The sequence below is a fragment of the Salvelinus fontinalis genome, chromosome 15 (assembly GCF_029448725.1).
Source record: "Salvelinus fontinalis isolate EN_2023a chromosome 15, ASM2944872v1, whole genome shotgun sequence".
In the NCBI taxonomy this organism is placed as follows: Eukaryota; Metazoa; Chordata; class Actinopteri; order Salmoniformes; family Salmonidae; genus Salvelinus; species Salvelinus fontinalis.
Genome location: NC_074679.1, coordinates 28,136,440 through 28,160,590, shown reverse-complemented (window position 1 = coordinate 28,160,590; position 24,151 = coordinate 28,136,440). Strand labels below are relative to the sequence as shown.

The following is a 24,151-nucleotide window of genomic DNA, read 5'->3' as shown; positions in this document are numbered from 1 at the left end:
TATAATGTTTACATACTCTACAATACTCATCTCATATGTATATACTGTAGTCTATACCATCTACTGCATCTTGCCTATGCCGTTCGGCCATCACTCATTCATATATTTTTAGGTCCTGCTGCTGGGTTGTTGCCCTCCTACGGCCTCCTCCACGTCTCCTGATGTACTGGCCTGTCTCCTGGTAGCGCCTCCATGCTCTGGACACTACGCTGACAGACACAGCAAACCTTCTTGCCACAGCTCGCATTGATGTGCCATCCTGGATGAGCTGCACTACCTGAGCCACTTGTGTGGGTTGTAGACTCCGTCTCATGCTACCACTAGAGTGAAAGCACCGCCAGCATTCAAAAGTGACCAAAACATCAGCCAGGAAGCATAGGAACTGAGAAGTGGTGTGTGGTCACCACCTGCAGAACCACACCTTTATTGGGGGTGTCTTGCTAATTGCCTATAATTTCCACCTTTTGTCTATTCCATTTGCACAACAGCATGTTCAATTTATTGTCAATCAGTGTTGCTTCCTAAGTGGACAGTTTGATTTCACAGAAGTGTGATTGACTTGGAGTTACATTGTGTTGTTTAAGTGTTCCCTTTAATTTTTTGAGCAGTGTAGAATTGACAATTGATATATGCCATTGGATGAGGTAATGTTTTGGTACCAAGCATGAGATTGAAACCTCGTCTTAGGAGACCAAACTGAATGATAATTTATAGCTAATGCTATCTAGCTATGGGATACTCCTCTTTCAAGTAAAAGGTTCTTTGTAAGTTGAGAGTTGTGTATCTTGACTATAAATGATACTAAGAATTGTTTTGTAGACACTCTCAGAGAATTCATTTATAGACACTGAATTGATCTGAGAGTCAAAAAGGGCTATGGTGAAGCTCATATATTATTAAAGATGGAATTTATAATATAACTCTGACTTGTGTGTGGTTGGCTCTCTCATCATTGAGTAGTACAGGAAATTACCACAACAAGAGTTAGGCCTTTCAGCGGGAGAGGAGCTTGTCCTGCTCATCAAATGGCTTGGCGCAGAGTCCTCTGAGCAGGCACGCAGGATAAAGGCAGTCCATGTCAGATATCCTCCACCTGCATTGATGATGCTCTGAGAGAGACTTGAGGAAAGCTACGGCTCACCCGGAGCCATTGAAAGGGCTCTCTCTGCCATGTTGGATAACTTCCCCAAGGTGACAAATAAAGAACCCCAGAGAATCTGTGACCTTAGAGATCTACTATTGGAGCTTGAAGCTGCAAAGCAAGATGGCTACCTACCTGGCCTATCGTACCAGGACACATCCAGAGGGGTGAGCCCGATTGTAGAGAAGCTCAAAATTCAAGCTAGAAAACAACATCACCTTCTCTTCATTCTGGGTGTTCGCCAATGTTATCCCTAGAGAAGCCAAAGTCAGGACAGACCCCAGCTTTAACCTCTTCTCCTCCCATGCGGCACCTGTCAGAAGAGACAAGCAAGACAGACATGGGAAGACGATATCTGTCCACAAGACAGTGTCTTCCACTGAAAACACGGGGGATAAGAAGAAACAAGTGGATTTGAATAAGCACTGCCCCATCCACAACAAGCTCCATCCGTTAACTTCTCTAGGATAGGGGGCAGCATTTTCACGTTTGGATGAAAAGCATACCCAAATTCAACTGCCAGCTACTCATCCCCAGAAGATAAGATATGCATATTGTTAGTATATTTCGATAGAAAACACTCTAAAGTTTCTAAAACTGTTTGAATCATGTCTGTGAGTATAACAGAACTTATTTAGCAGGCTAAACCCCGAGGACAAACCATTCAGATTTTTTTTTTTTAGGTCACTCTCTTTTCAATGGATTTTCATTGGGAATAGAGATTTCTAATTGACCTTCTTGCAGTTCCTACAGCTTCCACTGGATGTCAACAGTCTTTAGTAATTGGGTGAGGGTTTTTCCTTTGTGTAATGAAGAAGTACGGCCATTTTGAATCAGGGTCACTTGTTGTGTCCTGTTTGTTAGAGGCGCATGACCAGAAGGCTAGCTACAGTTTGTTTGAATCCTGTATTGAACACAGATCCTCCCGTCTTCAATTTTATCGATTATTTACGTTAAAAAATACCTAAAGTTGTATTACAAAAGTAGTTTGAAATGTTTTGGCAAAGTTTACAGGTAACTTTTGAGATATTTTGTAGTCACGTTTCACAATTTGGAACCGGTGTTTTTCTGGATCAAACGCGCCAAATAAATGGACATTTTGGATATATATCGACGGAATTAATCGAAGAAAAGGACCATTTGTGATGTTTATGGGACATATTGGAGTGCCAACAACAGAAGCTCGTCAAAGGTAAGGCATGAATTATATTTTTATTTCTGCGTTTTGGGTCGCATCTGCAGGGTTGAAATATGCTTCTCTCTCTGTTTACTATGGTGCTATCCTCAGATAATAGCATCGTTTGCTTTCGCCGAAAAGCCTATTTGAATTCTGACATGTTGGCTGGATTCACAACCAGTGTAGCTTTAATTTGGTATCTTTCATGTGTGATTTAATGAAAGTTTGATTTTTATTGTAATTTATTTGAATATGGCGCTCTGCATTTTCTCTGGCTTTTGGCCAAGTGAGACAGTAGCGTCCTGCCTAAACTTAGATTTTTGGATATAAATAGGAACTTTACTGAACAAAACATACATTTATTGTGTAACATGAAGTCCTATGAGTGTCACCTGATGAAGATCATCAAAGGTTCATTTGATTCATTTTATCTCTATTTCTGCTTTTTGTTACTCCTCTCTTTGGCTGGAAAAATGGCTGTGTTTTTCTGTGGCTATGTACTGACCTAACATAATCGTTTGGTGTGCTTTCGCCGTAAATCCTTTTTTAAAATCAGACAGGTTGGCTGGATTCACAACAAGTGTAGCTTTAATTTGGTGTCTTTCATGTGTGATTTCATGAAAGTTTGATTTTTATAGTAATTTATTTGAATTTGGCGCTCTGCATTTTTACTGGCTTTTGGCCAAGTGGGACGTTAGCGTCCCACATATCCCAGAGAAGTTAACGAGGTGTAGAGGTTTCAGAGAGTCCCTGGAAGACCACAAACAGTTCCCCAAAGAGAACTCTGTGTGTTTTCAGTGCTGCTCTTCCACAAATCCTCTCACCAAGAACTGTAAGGAAACGGGGAAAAGCAACAAATGCGTTAGCGACCGGGACCTCTCAGCACTCCATCCCGGCCCAGCTCCATGGAAGTTAAGCTCATCCCCTTCCTCTTCAGAGCATGGCGGGGAGGAAGAGGACAGGCCAATCGGGAGATCACATCTAAGTGCACCAAGGTGTGTAGAGAAGGAATGAGCTCGAGAGCATCCTCCAAGATATGCCTCGTTAATGTGTTCCCCAAAGGACGTTGTGATGATTCCAAAAGGATGTATGCTAAACTGGATGAACAAAGCAATCGGTCTCTAGCAAGATCAGAGTTCTTTGACATTTTCAAAGTCAAGATGTGTGCGGGACTAAGAGACAGCAGGCAGGAGGGCCTGTGGTTACGTTGTGGAGTCAGTCGATGAGAAGATGAGTCTCCGACTTCCAACACTCATCAAATGTAACCTAGTCCCTAACAACCACTTAGAAATTCCCACTCCAAAACACAGCTCGCCACCACAATCATCTGATACGCATCGCAGATCCCACCTCTGGACCCTGACATACTTCTCCTCTTAGGCAGAGATGTCTTGAGAGTACATAAAGTCAGGAACCAAATTAACGGTCCAGACGATGCTCCATTTGCCCAGAAGCTAGACCTAGGTTGGGTTGTTATCTGCGATGTGTGTCTAAGAGGTGCCCACAAACCATCTCAGGTGAGCTCGTTCAATATATCCATCTTGGAAAATGGTTGTCCAACCTACGTCAGCCCATGCAACAATCAGGTTAGACTGAAGGAGAAGCTCAGTTACGGAGCATAGCAGCAGATCCTCGACGAGCCAAACTTGCAAGACAACTCACTGATACTTACTGCAGAGAATCTGGGTCAGTCAATCTTCTGTCGCACCACTAGCGATCACAAACTTGCACCTTCGATCAACGAACCGAGATTCCTTCAGATCATGGACATTAAGATCTGCCAAGACAGCTCCAACAGCTGGGTCGCGCCGATGCCCTTCCAGACACCCAGACGATGGCTGCCTAACAATAGGGAGTACGCTTAGTAATCTCACCTCACTCCGTTGTACTCTAGAAAAGCGGCCTCAGATGAAGGAGCACTTCCTAGAGTTTGTGCAGAAAATGCTCCTCAACGACCATGCAGTGGTAGCTCCACCACTCCAGGAAGGTCTAGAATGCTGGTACCTCCCTTCATTTGGACTCTATCACCCTAAAAAGCCAGGCCAGATCCGTGTGGTGTTCGACTCAAGTGCACCATTCGAAGGAGTCTCCCTCAATGATGTACTCCTCACAGGCCCTGATCTCAACAACAGCCTGCTGGGGGTACTCATGAGGTTCAGGAAAGAACCCGTGGCCATCACTGCTGATATCCAGCACATGTTCCACTGCTTCGTGTTGAGGGAGGATCACAGAAACTTCCTCCGCTTCCTGCCAAGGAAGAAAAGGATGACTTTGGCCGCAATGTGAGAAGGTTCGTTGAACGTATGTTCTATGTCGATGACTCACTGAAGTCATTTGCAACCGAAACAGAAGCCATCAGTGTCCTTGAGCACAAGAATATAAACCTCCTCACTGATGATCTCCCCCTACAGCGCAGTCTAGAAGTGTGTTGGAACATCACAGCAGACACATTCACATTCCAAGCTGTAGACGACAAGAAGCCATACACACGCAGGGGAGTGCTCTCTACGGTCAATAGCCTATTTTAATCCACTTGGCTTCCTAGCCCCTGTCACCATACAAGGCAGGCTACACCTCAGAGAGCTCTATACGCGAGCGGAAGATTGGGATTCACCCCTTGCTGCAGACATGGAAGAGGAGTAGAACAAATGGAGAGATTCACTTCAAGACTTACAGGAGCTCCAAATACACACACCTACACGTCTTCCTCTACCTCTAATGCTCAGCTCAAGGAGCTTTGTGTCTTCGCAGATGCATCCGTGAAAGTTATCACAGCTGTAGCTTACCTGAAGGTCAACACTCAAGATGGAAAAAGTGAAGCCAGACCTCACTATCCCCAGACTGGAACTCTGTGCAGCCGTGCTGGCAGTCGAGATCGCAGAGTTGATAGTTGAGGAGATGGATCTGAAGTTTGACAGCATCACATACATCCACAACCAAACAAGGCAGTTCTACGTCTATGTGAGCAACAGAGTTCAGTGTATCCGGCCATCCACGTCCCCAGACCAATGGAATTACGTGCCCACAGATCTCAACACAGCTGACCATCGGTCTAGATCCATAACAGTAGCCCTTCACAGCAACATGACATGGCTGTCAGGACCAGACTTTCTTCAGAATCCAGCCCTGCACTCATCCAAACATCTAGTTGTTTGACCTTATAAACTCTGCTTCTGACTCTGATATACGGCCACAGGTGACTACTAATGTCACTTAAATCTCCAAGAACCTTCTGAGCTCCAAACGCTTTGAGTGTTTCTCCAAATGGAACAGTCTCACAAGGACAGTAGCACATTTAATCCACATAGCTCGGACCTTCTCTCAGCCTGCACAATAGAGCACCTACCATGGATGGCACATCTGTCAGAAGAACCCCACTGAAGAATAGCTGGAAAGAGCCAAAGTCCTTGTGATAAAGAGTGTCCAAGACAAGTGTTATGCAGAGGAATTAGGTGCATAGCAGCAGAAAGCAGTCTTCCTACTGACAGCAGTCTACGAAGGCTGCATCTTATCGTTGACAGTGATGGACTGCTCAAAGTTGGAGGCCAAATCGCGCAATCTAAATTAAGAACAAACGATGTCAACTCCATCATCATTCCAGGTCGTCACCACCTGGCAATCTTGCTTGTGCGTCCCCACCATGAGGCTGTGAAGCATCAAGGGAGACATTTCACAGAGGGTGCCATCCAAGCAGATGGACGAAGATGCTCCGCGGGAAGACGGAACACCAGCAGATGGCAGAACTGCCAAACGAGCAGCTACAGGTAGCACCACCTTTCAACAACGTAGTTGTGGACGTTATCGGCACATGGGAGGTGGTCTCATGCCGCACCAGAGAAGGACACGCCAATAGCAAAAGGTGGGCGGTGATGTTCTCATGCACAAGAGCTGTACACATAGAAGTAATTAAATTACTAAGTGTTTCCAGCTTCATAAACACCCTGAGAAGATTATTCTCAATCAGAGGCATATCAAAGCAGATTTTGTAGGTGATACCAACTTTGTTGGTGAAACCGAGACCTGAGGATGGATCAAGTTCTAGTTCAGAGAGCGCAGAGATGTATCTCCAAGAACAGAAATGTACCTACAGTTGAGGTCGGAAGTTTACATACACCTTAGCCAAATACACTTAAACTCAGTTTTTCACAATTTCTGACATTTAATCCTAGTAAAAATTCCCTGTCTTAGGTCAGTTAGGATTTTATTTTAAGAATGTGAAATGTCAGAATAATAGTAGAGAGAATGATTTATTTCAGCTTTTATTTCTTTCATCACATTCCCATTGGGTCAGAAGTTTACATACACTCAATTAGTATTTGGTAGCATTGCCTTTAAATGGTTTAACTTGGGTCAAACGTTTCAGGTAGCCTTCCACAAGCTTCCCACAATAAGTTGGGTGAATTTTGGCCCATTCCTCCTGACAGAGCTGGTGTAACTGAGTCAGGTTTGTAGTCCTTGCTTGCACATGCTTTTTCAGTTCTGCCCACACATTTTCTATGGGATTGAGGTCAGGGATTTGTGATAGCCACTCCAATACCTTGACTTTGTTGTCCTTAAGCCATTTTGCCACAACTTTGGAAGTATGCTTGGGGTCATTGTCCATTTGGAAGACCCATTTGTGACCAAGCTTTAACTTCCTGACTGATGTCTTGAGATGTTGCTTCAATATATCCACATAATTTTCTTCCCTCATGATGCCATCTATTTTGTGAAGTGCACCACTCCCTCCTGCAGCAAAGCACCCCCACAACATGATGCTGCCACCACCGTGGTTCACGGTTGGGATGGTGTTCTTCGGCTTGCAAGCCTCCCCCTTTTTCCAAAACAGTTCTATTTTGTTTCATCAGACCAGAGTACATTTCTCCAAAAAGTACGATCTTTGTCCCCATGTGCAGTTGCAACCCGTAGTCTGGCTTTTTATGGTGGTTTTGGAGCAGTGGCTTCTTCCTTGCTGAGCGGCCTTTCAGGTTATGTCGATATTGGACTCGTTTTACTGTGGATATAGATACTTTTGTACCTGTTTCCTCCAGCATCTTCACAAGGTCCTTTGCTGTTGTTCTGGGATATATTTGCACTTTTCGCACCAAAGTACATTCATCTCTAGGAGACAGAATGCGTCTCCTTCCTGAGCGGTATGACGGCTGCGTGGTCCCATGGTGTTTATACTTGCGTACTGTTGTTTGTACAGATGAAAGTGGTACCTTCAGGCATTTGGAAATTGCTCCCAAGGATGAACCAGACTTGTGGAGGTCTACAATTTTTCTTCTCAGGTCTTGGCTGATTTCTTTTGATTTTCCCATGATGTCACGCAAAGAGGCACCGAGTTTGAAGGTAGGCCTTGAAATACATCAACAGGTACACCTCCAATTGACTCAAATGATGTCAATTAGCCCATCAGAAGCTTCTAAACCCATGACATAATTTTCTGGAATTTTCCAAGCTGTTTAAAGGCACAGTCAACTTAGTGCATGTAAACTTCTGACACACTGGAACTGTAATACAGTGAATTATAAGTGAAATAATCTGTCTGTAAACAATTGTTGGAAAACTTACTTGTCATGCACAAAGTAGATGTCCTAACCGACTTTCCAAAACTATAGTTTGTTAACAAGAAATTTGTGGAGTGGTTGAAAAACGGGTTTTAATGACTCCAACCTAAGTGTGTGTAAACTTCCGACTTCAACTGTAGGTGTTCAACCCACCTCACTCATCCCATATGGGTGGTACATGGGAGCGGATGATTGGCATCGCATGTTGTATACTTGACTGCATGCTCCTCCAACGTGGATCTTCATACCTTACAAATTAAGTCCTGACAACACTGACGGCCAAGGTCATTGCTGTGAAGAATGCCAGGCCCCTCGTCCCAGTATCTTCAGACCCAGAATAACCCCTCATCCTCACTCCAGCTGTGCTCTTGACCCAGAAGACTGTCGTCCCCCCTCCTCCACCAGGCAAGATCTGGGACGAAGAACTCTACAAGGAAGAGTGGAAGCAGGTACAAATTCTAGCGGACACCTTTAGGAACAGGTGCCGGCGGGAGTATCTCTGCACGCTGCAGAGCCGACGTACATGGCAGGACAAGAGGCCAGATCTTAAAAAAGGGGATTTGGTCTTAATGAAGGACAGTCAGGCTAAAAGAAATGAATGGCCTATGGCCATCGTTGTGAAGACCCTTCACAGCCGGGACGGGATGGTGAGGTAAGTCAACGTCAGAGTTGTCAAGAGGGAACTATGAAGGTCTTCTCGGCCTATCTCCGAAGTGGTTGTCCTTCTTTCTTCATAATATCCCAGTGGTCAGAGTTAGGTTTATATGGGATCGTTAATGACCCCAGGCGGGGAGTGTTCTGGACCTGTTAGTTGTTTAGCACCCCCCAGTGGCAGTTTAAGTGCAGCAGTGTAGAATTTACCTTTTTGTGTCATTTAACAGGAAGTGTGTGACAGTAGTTACAATCCTTCAACATCCTTCTTTATAAGCTTTGTAAGATGCAATGTCTGTAAGTACATTTGTTTATTAACACAAGATAAATGTTTATCACCTAATTTTAATGTTTCTGTAAAATATTTAGTTAGCTGTTAGCTACTTTGCATTAGCTTCGGTGCTATTTCTCCCTAGGGACACCTAGTTTAGCAATATCAAGCATACAGTTGAATTCTAGTAACTGTATTTTATATTTGACTCTAAATGGAGTACTCTTATTCCTTATTTCATAAATTTAGTGCAGTTATTGTGTAAGACATTCTGTGCACTTTACTACTGTATCTGAAAACATGTAATTTTGTGTTTGTTGCAGTTTCACACTGATTCTACTAAACTTCCAAAACGCCAGCCTGCTTCTCGCAGACTATTTTTATGAGTGTTTAGTTCATTGGATAGCTGGATAAGGACTACTGTACGTTTAGCAAGTCCAGTATAGTGTGAAAAAATGGTACATTTTAGAGTGTCCTTTTACTGTACCCAGCACAAGGTGCACCTGTATAATGATCATGCTGTTTAATCAGCTTCTTGATATGCCACAGCTGTTAGGTGGATGTATTACCTTGGCAAAGGAGAAATACTCACCAACAGGGATGCAAACAAATTTGTGCACAAAATTTGAGAGAAATACATTTTTAGTGAATACAGAAAATGTATGGGGTCTTTTATTTCAGCTCATGCAACCAGCGTATAGTTTCTATAAATTCGCAAAGTTAAGGACTGCTAAATTCTGTAAATAAAGCTTATACACATTTGTATATTTTTAATTACAAGGCACAAGTGACTCAGCTAGGCAGGCTTATTTTGAGATGTACAGTAGCCTAGTAACTTACAAGTTGATTGTCTTTCTTTGACCCAGGTCAAGTGAATCACAGCTTCAGAGGGGGCAGGACATGTTAATATGTCCCACCCTCTGGTTCATCATTTAGTGGGACTCCCAGACCCATAGGGGGAACCCCCAGACTCAGGAGGACCCCAGGCTCAGCTGGGGCTGTAGGAATACACTTTGCATAAATGCCACAGACTGAAACCTCTGGTAAAGCTACAGCTCAGACACACACAGCTGAGTTGTTTTTCACTAGGCTGTCGCAGTTTGAGAGTTTAATTATTCCGCTCTCTCCATGCCTGCAGTGACCACTGGCTGCTCCTCTGTGACCTCGGCCACTGCTGCCTCTGTGATTGTTGCGGTGGTAGAAGCGCATGGGTTGGCCAGGGGAGAGATTGGCATGGCCAGTATCAACCTGAAATGTGCAGAACTGGTTCTCTCAGTTTGCAGACACTGGGACCTATGCCAAGGTAGAACATAGTAAACAAACAGGCTGAATTAGTTTACTATCGGCAGTATCTCAGAACAGGGAGAGGCAGGCAAATTCATCTCCATGAGGCCAAGCTAAGTGCATGGTTATCTCAGTCTGTACTGAAAGTACTGAATGCATGTAAAACTTGTCTCTCATCCACTTCCAGGTTATCACCAAGGTTCACATCCTGGTGCCACTGGAGATACTAATGCCAGACACTGCCAGTGAGAAAGGCAAAGGGACCAAGCCCTACAACCTCATCACAGAAAACATTCAGGTACTAGGTGGTCTGCCTATACTGCTGAAGTGAGACACCTTTGTAATGTCTTATGTGTTATTTGTTGCCTAACCTTTGTTTCAGTCAGTAGCTTTCACTGCAATGAGAGAAAAGGGCTGGAGTACATCCAGCAGATGTGTGCCCCAGAGATACTTGGAGTTCATTCAGAACTCCATCTATGCACCCAAATCACTGAAAGTGAGCTTCAAAGGTAGTGAGCAGACTGCCATGACCACTCGGGCTCCTGAGTGGCGCAGCGGTCTAAGCCACTGCATCTCAGTGCTAGAGGCGTCACTACAGACCCTAGTTCGATTCCTGGCTGAATCACAACCGGCCGTGATTGGGAATCCCATAGGGCGGTGCACAATTGGCCCAGTGTTGTCCGAGTTTGGCCGGGGTAGGCTGTCACTGTAGATAAGAATTTGTTCTTAACTGACTTGCCTAGTTAAATAAAGGTTACACATCAGCTCAACGTCTGCCACTAACCTGGAGTTGGTTGTCAACAACAGGGACCACAGGTAGGGGGGCATGTCAGAAGAATGTGTGACAATAAAAAATGTAATAAATAAATAAAGATGCACAGGGCTGGTTGACCAGGTGGGGGAGAAGTATGGGTTGCCGATGCGCTTTAGCACAGCTCGAGGGTTCATCCAGATGAAACTAGATGGGTGGCTTCACCCGATGGGAAGATCCAAGCTGACTTCCTCAAGGTACCTCTAATAGCCTATTTGAACACTGGCAATACTGAACAATTGCAATGATGAATAGGTTATACAGAGCTTTAAGTGAGGGAAACTCATTACAAGGTGTCATTGCTTCATGTTCATTATTTAAAATGGGCTGTACTGTCAGAATTGCTGTGGCTCTATATTACAACAACACGTGTCCGCATTCTCTATAGTAATGTATTTTTATACCTTTGCTGTTTTTTTTAAATAAATGGCTCTTCCCTCAGGTGACAAAGCACAAGAACAACTACAGCTTCACCACAGCAGACCTGATGAAGATTATTGATCTCTGTGATTCCACATGTCCTATTTGTGAGTAAAGAGGAGCTAAATAGCCTCAAAATTGACCCTCCGCTAAGCCCTGACCCCCTTAGTTAATGTTGCAACCTCGGCCATAATTTCCCCTGGGAAGCCCAAATCAAATCAAATATTATGTCACAATACAACAGTAAAATGCTTACTTAGAAGCCCTTAACCAACAATGCAGTTTTAAGAAAAATAAGTGTGAAGTAAAAAATAGATATGTTAAAAATAACAAATAAAAAGCAGCAGTAAAATAACAGTAGCAGTACAGGAGGTACCGGTAGAGAGTCAATGTGCGGTAGTTAGTCGAGGAATTTGAGGTAATAAGTGTGTAAGTAGAGTTAAAGTGACTATGAATAGATAATAACCAGAGAGTAGCAGCAGTGTAAAAAAGGGTGGGGGCAATGCAAATGGTCTGGGTAGCCATTTGATTAGCTGTTCAGGAGTCTTATGACTTGGGGGTAGAAGCTGTTAAGAAGCCTTTTGGACCGAGACTTGGTGCTCCAGTACCGCTTCCCGTGCGTTAGCAGAGAGAACAGTCTATGACTAGGGTGGCTGGAGTCTTTGACAATTTTTAGGGCCTTCCTCAGACACCGCCTGGTGTAGAGGTTCTGGATGGCAGGAAGCTTGGCCCCAGTGATGTACTGGGTCGTACGCACCGTCTATAGTGCCTTGCGGTTTGAGGCCGAGCAGTTGCCATACCAGGCAGTGGTGCAACCAGTCAGGATGCTCTGTAGAACCTTTTGAGGATCTGAGGACCCATTCCAAATCTTTTCAGTCATCCGAGGGGGGGAATAGGCTTTGTTGTGCCCTCTTCACGACTGTCTTGGTGTGTTTGGACCATGATAGTTTGTTGGTGATGTGGACACCAAGGAACTTGAAGCTCTCAACCTGTTTCACTACAGCTCCGTTGATAAGAATGGGGGTATGCTCATTCTCCTTTTCCTGTAGTTCACAATCATCTCCTTTGTCTTGAACACATTGAGATGGAGCTTGTTATCCTGGCACCACACGGCCAGGTCTCTGACCTCCCTATAGGCTGTCCTGCCGACGACACAAACTTAATAATGGTGTTGGAGTCATGCCTGGCCATTTAATTATTTTAATATATATATTTAACCTTTATTTAAATAAGCAAGTTAGTTAAGAACAAATTCTTAATTACAATGACGGCCTACCAGGGAACAATGGGTTAACTGCCTTGTTCAGGGGCAGAACGACAGACTTTTTACCTTGTAAGCTCGGGGATTTGATCCAGCAACCTTTCGGTTACTGGCCCAACGCTCTAACCACTAGGCTACCTGCCGCCGCCATGCAGTCATGGGTGAACAGGGAGTACAGGAGGAGACTGAGCACGCACCCATGAGGGGCCCCCGTGTTGAGGATCAGCATGGCAGATATTGTTACCTACCCTGGGGGCGGCCCGTCAGGAATTCCAGGATCCATTTGTTTAATCCCAGGGTCCTTAGCATAGTGATGAGCTTTGAGGGCACTGTGGTGTGGAACGCTGAGCTGTAGTCAATTAATAGCATTCTCACGTAGGTGTTCCTTTTGTCCCGGTGGGAAAGGGCAATAGAGATTGCATCATCTGTGGATATTTTGGGTCAGTATGCAAATTGGAGGGGGTCGAGGCTTTCTGGGATAATGGTGTTGTAAGCCATGACCAGCCTTTCAAAGCACTTCTTGGCTACAGACGTGAATGCTATGGGTCGGTAGTCATTAGTCATTTAGGCAGGTTACCTTACACGGAAACCCAAACCGGCTGCGCGCGTGCGCCATCGTGTGCCATTGTGCATAAATTTATTTTGTCCCCCCACACCAAACGTGATAACGACACGCAGGTTAAAATATCAAAACAAATTCTGAACCAATTATATTCATTTGGGGACAGGTCGAAAAGCATTAAACATTTATGGCAATTTAGCTAGTTAGCTTGCACTTGCTAGCTAATTTGTTCTATTTAGCTAGCTTGCTGTTGCTAGCTAATTTGTCCTGGGATATAAACATTGAGTTGTTATTTTATCTGAAATGCACAAGGTCCTCTACTCCGCCAAATAATCCACACATAAAACAGTCAACCGAATCGTTTCTAGTCATCTCTCTTCCTTCCAGGCTTTTTCTTCTCGACTTCATATTGCGATTGGCAACTTTCATAAATTAGGTGCATTACCGTCACTGACCTCGTTCGTCTTTCACACCCACTTGGGTATAACCAATGAGGAGATGGCACGTGAGTACCTGCTTCTATAAACCAATGAGGAGATGGGAGAGGCAGGACTTGCAGCACGATCTGCATCAGAAATAGAACTGATTTCTATTTTAGCCCATGGCAATGCAGATGCTCGTTGGCGCGCACAATAATTGAATAACCTAGATCAATAAATGTATTTTGCAACGCTCGCGTACGCGACGCGAGCAGTGTGGTCTGCCTGTTAGTGTTCTTGGGCATAGGGACTATGGTGGTCTGCTTGAAACATGTTGGTATTAGACTCCGTCCTGGTAATCACAGTCTTCCGGAACAGCTGATGCTCTCATGCATGCTTCAGTGTTGCTTTCCTCAAAGCGAGCATAGAAGTAATTTAGCTCGTCTAGTAGGCTCGTGTCACATTTAACCACTAACGAAATCTCCTCACGTTGATCCAAACAAGGTTTTGCTAATCAGGAAACTGGGTATGTTGTGGTGGACTGTCATTATAATTGCTTTACGGGAACCTGGTAAAATTATGTTTGTAGTACAGTAATCCCTCGTTTATCGCGGGGGTTACGTTCCGAAAATGACCCGCGATAAGTGAAATCCGCGAAATAGAAAACTTTTTTTTTTTTTTACAATTAGCAACTATTACATGTATACAAATACAGTGACTCACGTGTAGGCCGTTTCACTGCTCTTCAGACTGGGCCGCTGCATCCTGACTGCGCTCTGCAGTGTTCTCTTCTTCTGAAGCCCGCGGTGCAGGTGTGTTTGTTCGGGAGAAGAACATAGTGATAGGCAGCTGTTGTCGCTCTTTTTTCTTCTTTGCAAAAAGATCCTTGTACACCGACATGCCACCATCGATTACGTTGGAGAACTGTAATGAACGGCTCATCAAAGGGTCCCATTCCTCAGCTACTCGCTTAAGTTCAGTGGCCATTCGCACCATGGTTGCTAAGCGACCAAGCGTTAGTCCTTCCTCCTCATCTCTCGTGTCCTCTTCTCCCTCTTCTCTTTCATCGTCGCTTTGTGGCTTTGTCATTTCTGCCAGCTCTGCATCGGTCAGCGGCTGTGCGTCTCCATCAATCAGGGCGTTTATGTCATCCGGACTCATGTCATTAAAGCCGTCTCCTCCAATCTGTTTAGCCAGATTCACAGCTGTTTCTACGGCAGAGTGGTGGACCTCGTCAAGCGAGCCTCCGGTTGCGTTTTGCACTGCCTCTGGCCATAGTTTTTTCCAGCAGGCCTTCAGAGTTTCCGTTTTCATTTCCTGAATGGCCCTCTGAATGTTTTGGAGACACGATGCGATGGTGTATCCACGCCAGTAGTCCTTCAGTGAGAAATCTTGATCCGAGTCCATAGCGTCAACAAGATGTTGCAGGGTGTTGCGCGTATAGAGAGCCTTGAAAGCACGGATGACTCCTTGGTCCATGGGCTGAATCAGGGATGTAGTGTTTGGCGGCAGAAATTCGATTTGCACACCATCATATGCCAAATCATTACCGTGACCTCCGGCGTTGTCAAGGAGCAGAAGCACTTTAAAGTTCAGTCCCTTTCCTCTCAAATAACACTTGACCTCCGGGATGAAACAGTTTTTGAACCAATCCAGATTGAGCGCTTTTGTCATCCAAGCCTTTGCATTGTACATCCAGTAAACAGGCAAATCATCCTTATTTTTGTTTTTCAGCGCCCTGGGATTTTTAGACCTGTAAATCAGCCCCGGTTTAATCATGAAACCTGCGGCATTTCCGCACATAGCCAGGGTCAAACGGTCTTTGTGAACTTTAAATCCTGGGGCTTTGGCTTCTTCCTGCATGATGAAGGTGCGGGAGGGCATTCGTTTCCAAAATAAGGCAGTCTCATCCATGTTAAAAACTTGTTCGGGCTTATATCCCCCCTCCTCAATGATCGCCTTGAATTTATTGTTCACGAAGGCTTCTGCCTCAGCGGTATCCGCAGACGCCATCTCACCGTGCAGACAAACATTTTTAAGTCCAAAGCGTTTCTTAAACTTTTCAAACCAGCCCTTGCTTGCATTAAATGCGCTTGGCACTTTGTCAGCAGCACTTGCTGGGGGCCTGGCATCCTCTCCCACTGTGTCAGCAGCACTTGCTGAGGGCCCGGCATCCTCTCCCTCTTCCCCGTCACTGACAACAAAGTTTTCATACAGCATTCTCGCTTTTGTGCAGATAACGTTTGTATCCAGGGTTATGTTTTTTTTCCTGCAGTCATTAATCCACAGAGCTAATGCCGTCTCCATCCGTACCATGGTCTTGTTGCGGACAGTTACAACCCTTTTTGCATTCGTATTAAAATTGACTGCTGCTGTCGTCCTTATGTTTTTTTCCTCCTTCTTTATGTAACGAACGGAAGATTCATTGATTCCGTAATGGCGAGCAACGGCTGCATAGCTTTTACCTTCCCTTAGCATGTCCAGAAGTTTAACTTTATCTGAGATAGGTAGCATCTTCCGCCGTTTGGGCCCATCCGCAGGTGCTTTTGTCGGTCCAGGCCGTTTCGTCGACATTATGGGTTTAGGAGATGTTCGAAATTACAAGATAATTTGGCCAACTTAATGTAAATTTGCCAAGCTGTTTTATGTACGTACACATAACTGCACGAGACGACAAAATGATAGCACAATTCGTAGCATGTTTTGATACAAGAAGCGGGAGTGAGTTTTTAGCGAATCAGAATGCAGAGCACAATGCACCAAAAAAAAAAAAAAATGCATTATGAAAATCCGCGAAATAGCGAATCCGCGATAAGTGAACCGCGAAGTGGCGAGGGATCACTGTATAGTTAGCCACTGAATGGCATTGAATTCAGTCAGCGTGCAGTGAAACTATAACTACTTTTGGAGCAAACTAGTGCTCTCAAATCGTATCCTGATGTCGACAGCAGATGGGAGTTGTATTCATAACATTGCTAACTTAACTAGTTAACATACATTTTGAGAAAAAAGTTATATTGAGTGACTAGCTTAGCAACATTTGGTGGTCAATAAGACAGAGAGCTAGCTAGTAGCTAACCAACTGAACTAGCAAACAATGTAACAAAAGTATAATTTCTGATTTAAAAAATACTCAAACAGGCTCTACATTTCAGTAATCACAGTAGCAAGTCGTCCTGGTGCACAGTTAAATTATTTAGCCGTTGAAACTTTTTTTTTGCCATAGCACTCACTGGCTTTCATGCGATATAAACGTGAGCTTGTCCAAGGTGTTAGATTTGATGACAGTTGCTATCCTATGCTATGCTATCTTGGCCAGGTCGCAATTGTAAATGAGAACTTGTTTTCAACTTGCCTACCTGGTTAAATAGATTTTTTTTTTTTTTATCCATTGGAGCGCTGCCATTGGTTGCCCAAAATGTAGCTCTGCCCCAGAATTTTCATTGAATAATGTGATCATAAAAATAGATTATTTGCTTTGTTCTGATTGACCAACCTACCCTTTATTTCTGTATTTATCATGTGGCATGAAATAAAACTGGGGGAAATTGGATGTACTGATTGTTTACCCAGTAGATGGGGCTGTTTGGTTTGTTGTGGAGTTTTAGATCATGTTGACCTGTTTACACCTGTCTCTTCCCAGGGTGGTGCCAGCTGCTGAGTACAGTTCATGAGCATATCCACTGCCTATACAAGCTGTCCAATGCTGTGTCCATGCTAGACATGCTGCTGTCACTAGCCAATGCATGCACCATCTCAGACTGTTAAGTCAAGCAGGAAAGTAAATAAATGTAATAAATTAAACATTTTCACCCAACATTTCTGCAATAGAACATAAAAACAGTTGTTCAAAATCATATACACGCTAACCATATGATCCAGTCAGATTCAAGCTATCCCTGGAGTTGGTTGACCTCTGAGTCTAGTCAGTATCTGAAGAAACAACCACCCACTCATCCTTCTCACATAGCAGCCAGTCAATGCAGCATGATTGAATACAGTGCGTCAGCAGCAGCGCCCTCTCTTCTCCTCTCTGATTGACAAAGAGGCTGCTGTGCTCTGCTCTCTATGTAACATTGGTTGCCCTGTTAGCTTCAGTTGTCTGGGCAGCAGCCCCATTAGCAATGTGGGTGGTGACCACTGGCCCCCAGCTGTCTGAAAGGATTACTGTAGAGACACGTGCTGACTGCCGGCCTTCTCTGTCTCATTCATCTCACTTTCAGATGACCCGAGTTACGTAACTGTTACTGTATTTGACCAGACCAATCTCTCTGCATTACACGACAACTGTAGATGTCTGTTTTGACTGCATGTACTGTACGCTAGTAGTGTTTGGAATTCACATAAAATTAGTAGTAAAATAACAAGCCCAACTGAATTTCATTCACAGCAATTCAACCCAGATGGAACATTTTTATTTACCAACAATGTAATTATCAAAGTGTTCTTCCTGAAGTTGTTATCCTGCTCTGTGCCTGCAACGCGTCCTTAGTTCACAGACACACTGACCATCAAGCAGGGTTGTTACCCCATTCTGGATCGCATCACTGGCCGGCAGCCCATGTCCAACAACAGCTACATCTCTGAGGGCAGAAACATTGTCATCATCGCTGGGCCCAACATGAGCGGCAAGTCCACCTACCTCAAACAGGTGGTGCTGTGCCAGATCATGGCTCAGATAGGTAGGTGGAGAAACCACACACTTCATTCAAAATGGAATGTTGTTTTATAGTATCTGAATTAACTTAATTTTCAGTGTGCCAGTGTTGTAACCATTCAACAGGCTTACTCACAGGTTATTTAAATAATGAGTCTGATCTGTCCTAGGCTCCTTTGTGCCTACTTCCGCATTGCTGAACAAATTTTCACCAGAATCGGGGTGGATGACAACTTTGAGACAAACTCCTCAACCTTCATGGTGGAAATGAAGGTGGTACATTTTCAATACATACTGGCCACTGATGCAGTGATATGGTATGGACTTTTAAAATCTCTGAAATGCCCCAACGTGGCAAAATAGTTTTGTTTAATTGTGTCTTTGTATTCCCAAGGTCTCAAATATAATCCATAATGTGAAGTGACAAGTCTCTCATCATAGACGAGCTTGGGCGTGGCACCAGTGCTGAGGGGGGCGTCGTCATATGTCACTATCTGCAAGTTCCTCGTTAGCCTCAGGGTAGGTACACTGTCCAACCAGCACAGTGCCTCAGTCTGAAACAATAGATGATTAATTGGATTGTTGTGTATGAATCATAGAAGCCTTCATTTTCTTTGACTTCCTGTTACTTGCACTGCTCAAACTATCATAAGTTAAATATGTGTACTCTGCTCTGTTTCCCTGGTGGTCTCAGACATTCACTCTGTTTGCCACACACTTCCTGGAGCTACAGTATGTGAGCTGGAGACATTGTACCCCAATGTGGAAAACCAGCACATGGAGGTTCAGCACACCTGCACTGGTAACACGGGTACAGAGAGTGTTGTCTACACTTTCCTGCGGAGCCATGGAAGCTCAGAGGAAAGAAACTAGGGTAAGGAAATACGATTGAACATTCTTAAAGGGGAGCTGAACTTCCTGATTTACCCTCGGTTGCAATTCTCCTCATTAGGAAATGCGACTGAGAACAAGATTTGGGTTTGGAGGCAGGCTTTGACGTGGGTGTCTCGTGTGTGTTCGAACGTGAAAAGCGTTTGAACTTTAACTCTGCCAAAACACTACACAGTTAGTCACTCACCCTTCTAGAAAACTTGAAACAGTTAATCAGATCTTGTCTTGAAGTTTCCTAGACTAGCTAGCCAACTTCTTTCGACAATTAGTTTCAGCCAGCTGTGTGCAACAGTAGAAATTTGGCTAGTTAAGGACGGTCAATAAATTACACAATGTAAATGAGACAATATTTTTATGTTGCACACTTTTTAGTTGTCTCATTAAATGCTTTCAACATGGTATATGAATTTGTCATTTATAGTTGGTCTAAGTAATTTGGTGCTATTGACATTTAAATATACATTGTGTAATTTACTGAGGTCCCCAACTAGCCCCTTAGGCTTACGGGATATTGAATGTCAAACCAAATTGGACATGGGCATTACAATTGGGTCTAATTGTTAATTACTTGGGTGCTGCCAGCTGTGGGCAGGATTTAAATAAACCCAACTTAACTGTTATGGTGCCCGTTATTCCATGACATACCACTTTTTTTCCTAATTATCTCGCAAATCTCATTTTTGGATTAGATACTTTTTTACCAAAATGATCCTATTTACATACTTTGTAGTCAATTTTAGTGATGCCACAATTTTTGTGATGCCACAAAGGCCGTTTTCAAAAGGATAAGTTGCTTATTACGTTAGGTTGCTCTTTAACATTGTCCAATCATTAACCTAAATAGTAAAAGGTTTACTGTAATGTTTAACTTGCAGGTCTGAGGGCTGCAGAGATGACTGCACTACCTACATCCATAATCCAAGAAGCAAAGGCCATTGCCTCATAAGCCAACAGCTCTTGGTATGATTTTTCCAGTAGACTATTTCTTATTGTTATTTAGATCAAATGTACCTTCCATCTTATTCTGTGGTCCCTGCTGGTCTGTCAACCTGTTAGCTTCCTCCTCTGTGTATCACCTGGCCACCCGGCTCCTGTAAACATCCAGGGACTCCATGCTGGACCTTGACAGCCTGCGCATCTATCTATAAGGCCTGAAAATACACTCTGAAACAGAAGAACATGTGTCCATGGAGACAGAGGAACAATGAGAAAGAGGATGTCAGGTTGGGATGGGTCGATGACAGAGGTGAGGAATTTTGAGGAAGCTTGTGGATTTAAATTATGCTGTTTGACTACAAATAAAGGTTAAATAAAAATATCCTATATGATATTAAATTACAAGTTCGGTGTAATATTCTCAATGTTTCTGTAATATTTAATAAAGTTCATTATTAATTTGACATTAAGTGGGACAGGGGCCCAAATGTAAACAGCCACCTAGGTTTAAAACCCCTAGACCTAGCATGGAAACCCGACAGTATTTAATTCTACGTCGGGCATTAATGAGCATTTGGGTCAGGAAGGTTTCCTCATGACCACTACAAGCCAGCATGTTGAATGAAATTGTATTTTAACTTACTTTACCGGTTGTCCATGTGGTTTTTGCAAGTAGGAATGTGTGAATATATAAGAATAATTACAACTATTCAAAGCGCTGGTGGTAGTGCGTTCACATTTCTATCACCTCAAGCGTCACAAGATGAAAATACTTGCCGAGCTCGTGCATGTGTTTACATGGTTCTTGGCATGCTTCAGGTGATAGAAATATGAATGCACTACCAGTGCTTTGAAACGTTTGTAATTATGCTTTCTAGTGGATATATTGTCTCACATTCCTACCCGCAAAAGGACCAACCGGTAAAGTAATTTAAAATATAATTTAACACTTTTGCTAGAGGTCTTGAGAGGAAACTTTTATAATCACTAATTTATGCCCGACATAGAATTAATGAAATTCAATGTCGGGTTTCCAGGCTACCCTGGTGCACCCGGGGTAGTTGTAGTCTAATCGGGTGCATAGAGCAAGAGGCCATGCCTTCTCCACATCCTCTTATCCAGTCCCATCCCTTCATTGAATCATACGCTATGTGCTGAGAGAGACCGACCCGCCCCCGCGAAACCGAAACACAAGATACGGGCTTGGGTTGGAGCTGCTCCGGGGAACTCGCCATTTCATTTCAACATTTAGGGAACTTTGGCACTAAGATACAGGTATGTACATTAAATTTTCTCCTACATTTGTTATTTTTAAACCGATCTAGTCATTCAAGGATTTTCGTAGCTGAGACCATTATCTGGGCCTGGCACTGCCTGAAAGTAGGGACGCGAGAGTGGGTCAGAGATTTCAGAATAGAGGGGGGGGTGGGTCACTTTATAGGCGAGGCCTTTTGTTAGGATTGACTTCTCAGGTGCTGTACACTGTGTTGGGTTTCAGAATAAAGCCAACATTAGCTGTGATTTTCTTTAAACGTTATTTGTAAAATAAAGTATGTGTAGTTAAGACTAGAGCATTCCACCTATTTAAAATATAGAGTAACGTTAGCTGTATCCGTGCATCTCGAGACGTCTTGTCAGTGAGTGACGAGCCTTTCCGCAAATGTCACGATTCGTAGCACGATGACACAGGTGGAGCTGGCAAGTTCGCTTCATTTCTTGTTAACTAGTTTTTCTTCAACAACCGCTAACTAGATAAACGCCCAGACCCCCCCCCCCCCCCCCCCCCCCCAAAAAAAATGGCCTACCCGGTTTGTGCTTCTAGCTAATGTGAGGTAGGCGTCACTGGAAACCCGGAGTGGTTAGCTAACTAGCCACCAACATGTGCGCCCCTTGTCAAATAATGACATTAGCACGGCTTTGTAGTTAGCAGGTTCGTAGCCATCGCGTCAGTATATCTTATTCAGAATAATTTCGCTGTCGTGTCCAACTCAGGTGTACTTTGCTAGCCAAGTTAACGTTAGTTATATAATACATTCGTATTATGATTTGCTAGTCAAGTGTCACTAGTAGTGGTTAACGTTAGCTAATAGCAGAGCAATATCTAACCAGCTGCACGCTAGCTTACTTAGCTAGCTAAGTTACGTGCAAGGCCATGACATGTTAGCAAAGACTGAACATTATCGTCTTGAAACGAAACTGATCAGCCTAAGACCAGGCCCTATGCAATACCAGATAGTTGTGCTTGGAATATATGCTACTAGCCTGTTCTTAAACATGCCACAAACATCCCTTGTAGGCAATTTTTAGGTGTAAAGGAAATTATATCTGTAGAATAGTTCCATTAGCTAGCTGTTTACATAATTACAAGCTATGCAACGTTAGCGTTTCAATGGACAGCAGGATGTCTGTTTTGAATTGTTGTTAGGCTTATCATATGATCTCTAATAGTGATTGTTCTGAGCCTCACGTAAGTGTAAATTTCTGTCCTACCATCTGTAGTAACGTTAGCTGTTGCGATTGAAGAATGAGTGATCCTTGAGGTATGTGTTTAACTACACGTATTTTGAAGATGCTCTGCAGGTCATAACATTTTAACTGGGTTAGCTAAATCCCCCAAGTGTGGTGTAATTTATTACAGACAGTGACTTATGACAGGGGCCATCTACAAAATGTATTGCATTAATAATTTTTACAGTAGACTATATACTTCCATATTTCCACCATTCCTGCCTGCATCACTGACCAAGATGCTGTTTGTATTGTATACAGCACATTCATAGAACCACGTCATCACCACACCATTTCACCTTTGAGTGAGGCCTGGTTCTCCTCCTGCATCCTTTGGCTATGTAAAAATGGGGAGATGCACAAAATTCTCCCCTCCCATTCCCCCAGTATCTCATCTCGGTTTTTCATAAACGGAGACCATTAAAGAGAATAGATCATTTAAACGAGTTACAGATTGAGGCATTTAGGACCAACTGCCTTTACCTCTCCCCTGCACTTTCAAAGAGGCCAGTGCAAGTATTTGATCTGCTAAAAGTCATGGAATAGAGAAATTGTCACTGGTTAGCCTACTCACAGGTCCTTTTCCTCACATCAGTAGTGATTGGTCAGTTAGGACAGTGTGCATGGAAACCTCTAGTGAGTCTTATTCCAGATATGGCTTGAGGGGGTAGTTCTATTTGTGTGCACCCACAGGGCTGGCTGCTGAGATACCTTATCAGCCTCTGGCACCAGAAAGGAGTATTGTGGGATACTGAACTCACCCACGCTAGAGTAAACCTCATGGCTTAACCTGCATACTGCGGGATGTAATGGCTGGTTCTAATCAATGTCACTGTCTCTCGTGCGGTTACATGATCACCAATGTGGTTATTGTAGAAAGTCGGATGAATATAAGTCAGATTAAAATGTTTACATGCTTTGCAAGAACAATTTCCCCAATAATCCTGTTTACATGAACATCTGAAATCAGATTACCTGATAAAAGCAGAAAACCAGCAATCAAAATAAACGTTCTACCTCAGAGAACATTTTATTTTTGCAAAACATTTGAGTACCGACATCTGAAGTTTGAAAACCACTTCTGAGACGCGTTCCGTTGTTCCAGACACACTAAAGAGAGAGGCTTGCCCGGTTGGTGCAGATCAAATACACTGCCAATTTAAGGTTTTTACATGTTCTAATAATTAGAAAGATTGCTCAGAACACCAGGTTTTAATCGGTGTATGCTTACTTCGATTTTGATCTCATGCAGATTTAAGATAAGCATAGTAAGGTGACTATTGCATAATCTGCCTACTGCCATCAGTTTTAATATCAAATGATTACTGTGCATGTAAACAAACAGTATCTCTGGTGGGTTTATTTGGAAGTTGTAAATTATGCTTGTTTGAGAATATAGGCCCTAGAGTACCAATATACTGTATTTTTTATGGATCCATGTTAGCTGTCAATGCAGCAGCAACTCTTCCTGGGCTCCAGCAACATAAAATCGTTACATACAGTTTAAATACTTGACATTTCATAACACCTTACCCAACAGTGTATTACCTCAGGCCACCACACATCTACAATACAAAATCCATGTATACATATGTCTTATATGGCTGTGTGTC

General features: G+C 43.5%; 1 protein-coding gene and 1 pseudogene across 4 annotated transcripts in view; both read left to right on the top strand.

The window, feature by feature from the left end:
* The first annotated feature begins 5,123 nt into the window (after positions 1–5,123).
* Positions 5,124–20,302, top strand: LOC129812107 (mutS protein homolog 4-like; annotated as a pseudogene).
* Positions 20,303–21,122: 820 nt separating this feature from the next.
* LOC129811699 (kinectin-like) overlaps positions 21,123–24,151 on the top strand; it is a 44,488-nt gene continuing 41,459 nt past the window's right edge. The window contains exon 1 of one of the 4 annotated variants that reach the window (XM_055863217.1): positions 21,123–21,305. The gene's annotated coding sequence lies outside the window, so the exon portion shown is untranslated. The remainder of the gene's footprint in view (positions 21,306–24,151) is intronic. The other 3 variants (XM_055863216.1, XM_055863219.1, XM_055863218.1) reach the window with 3 other exon arrangements.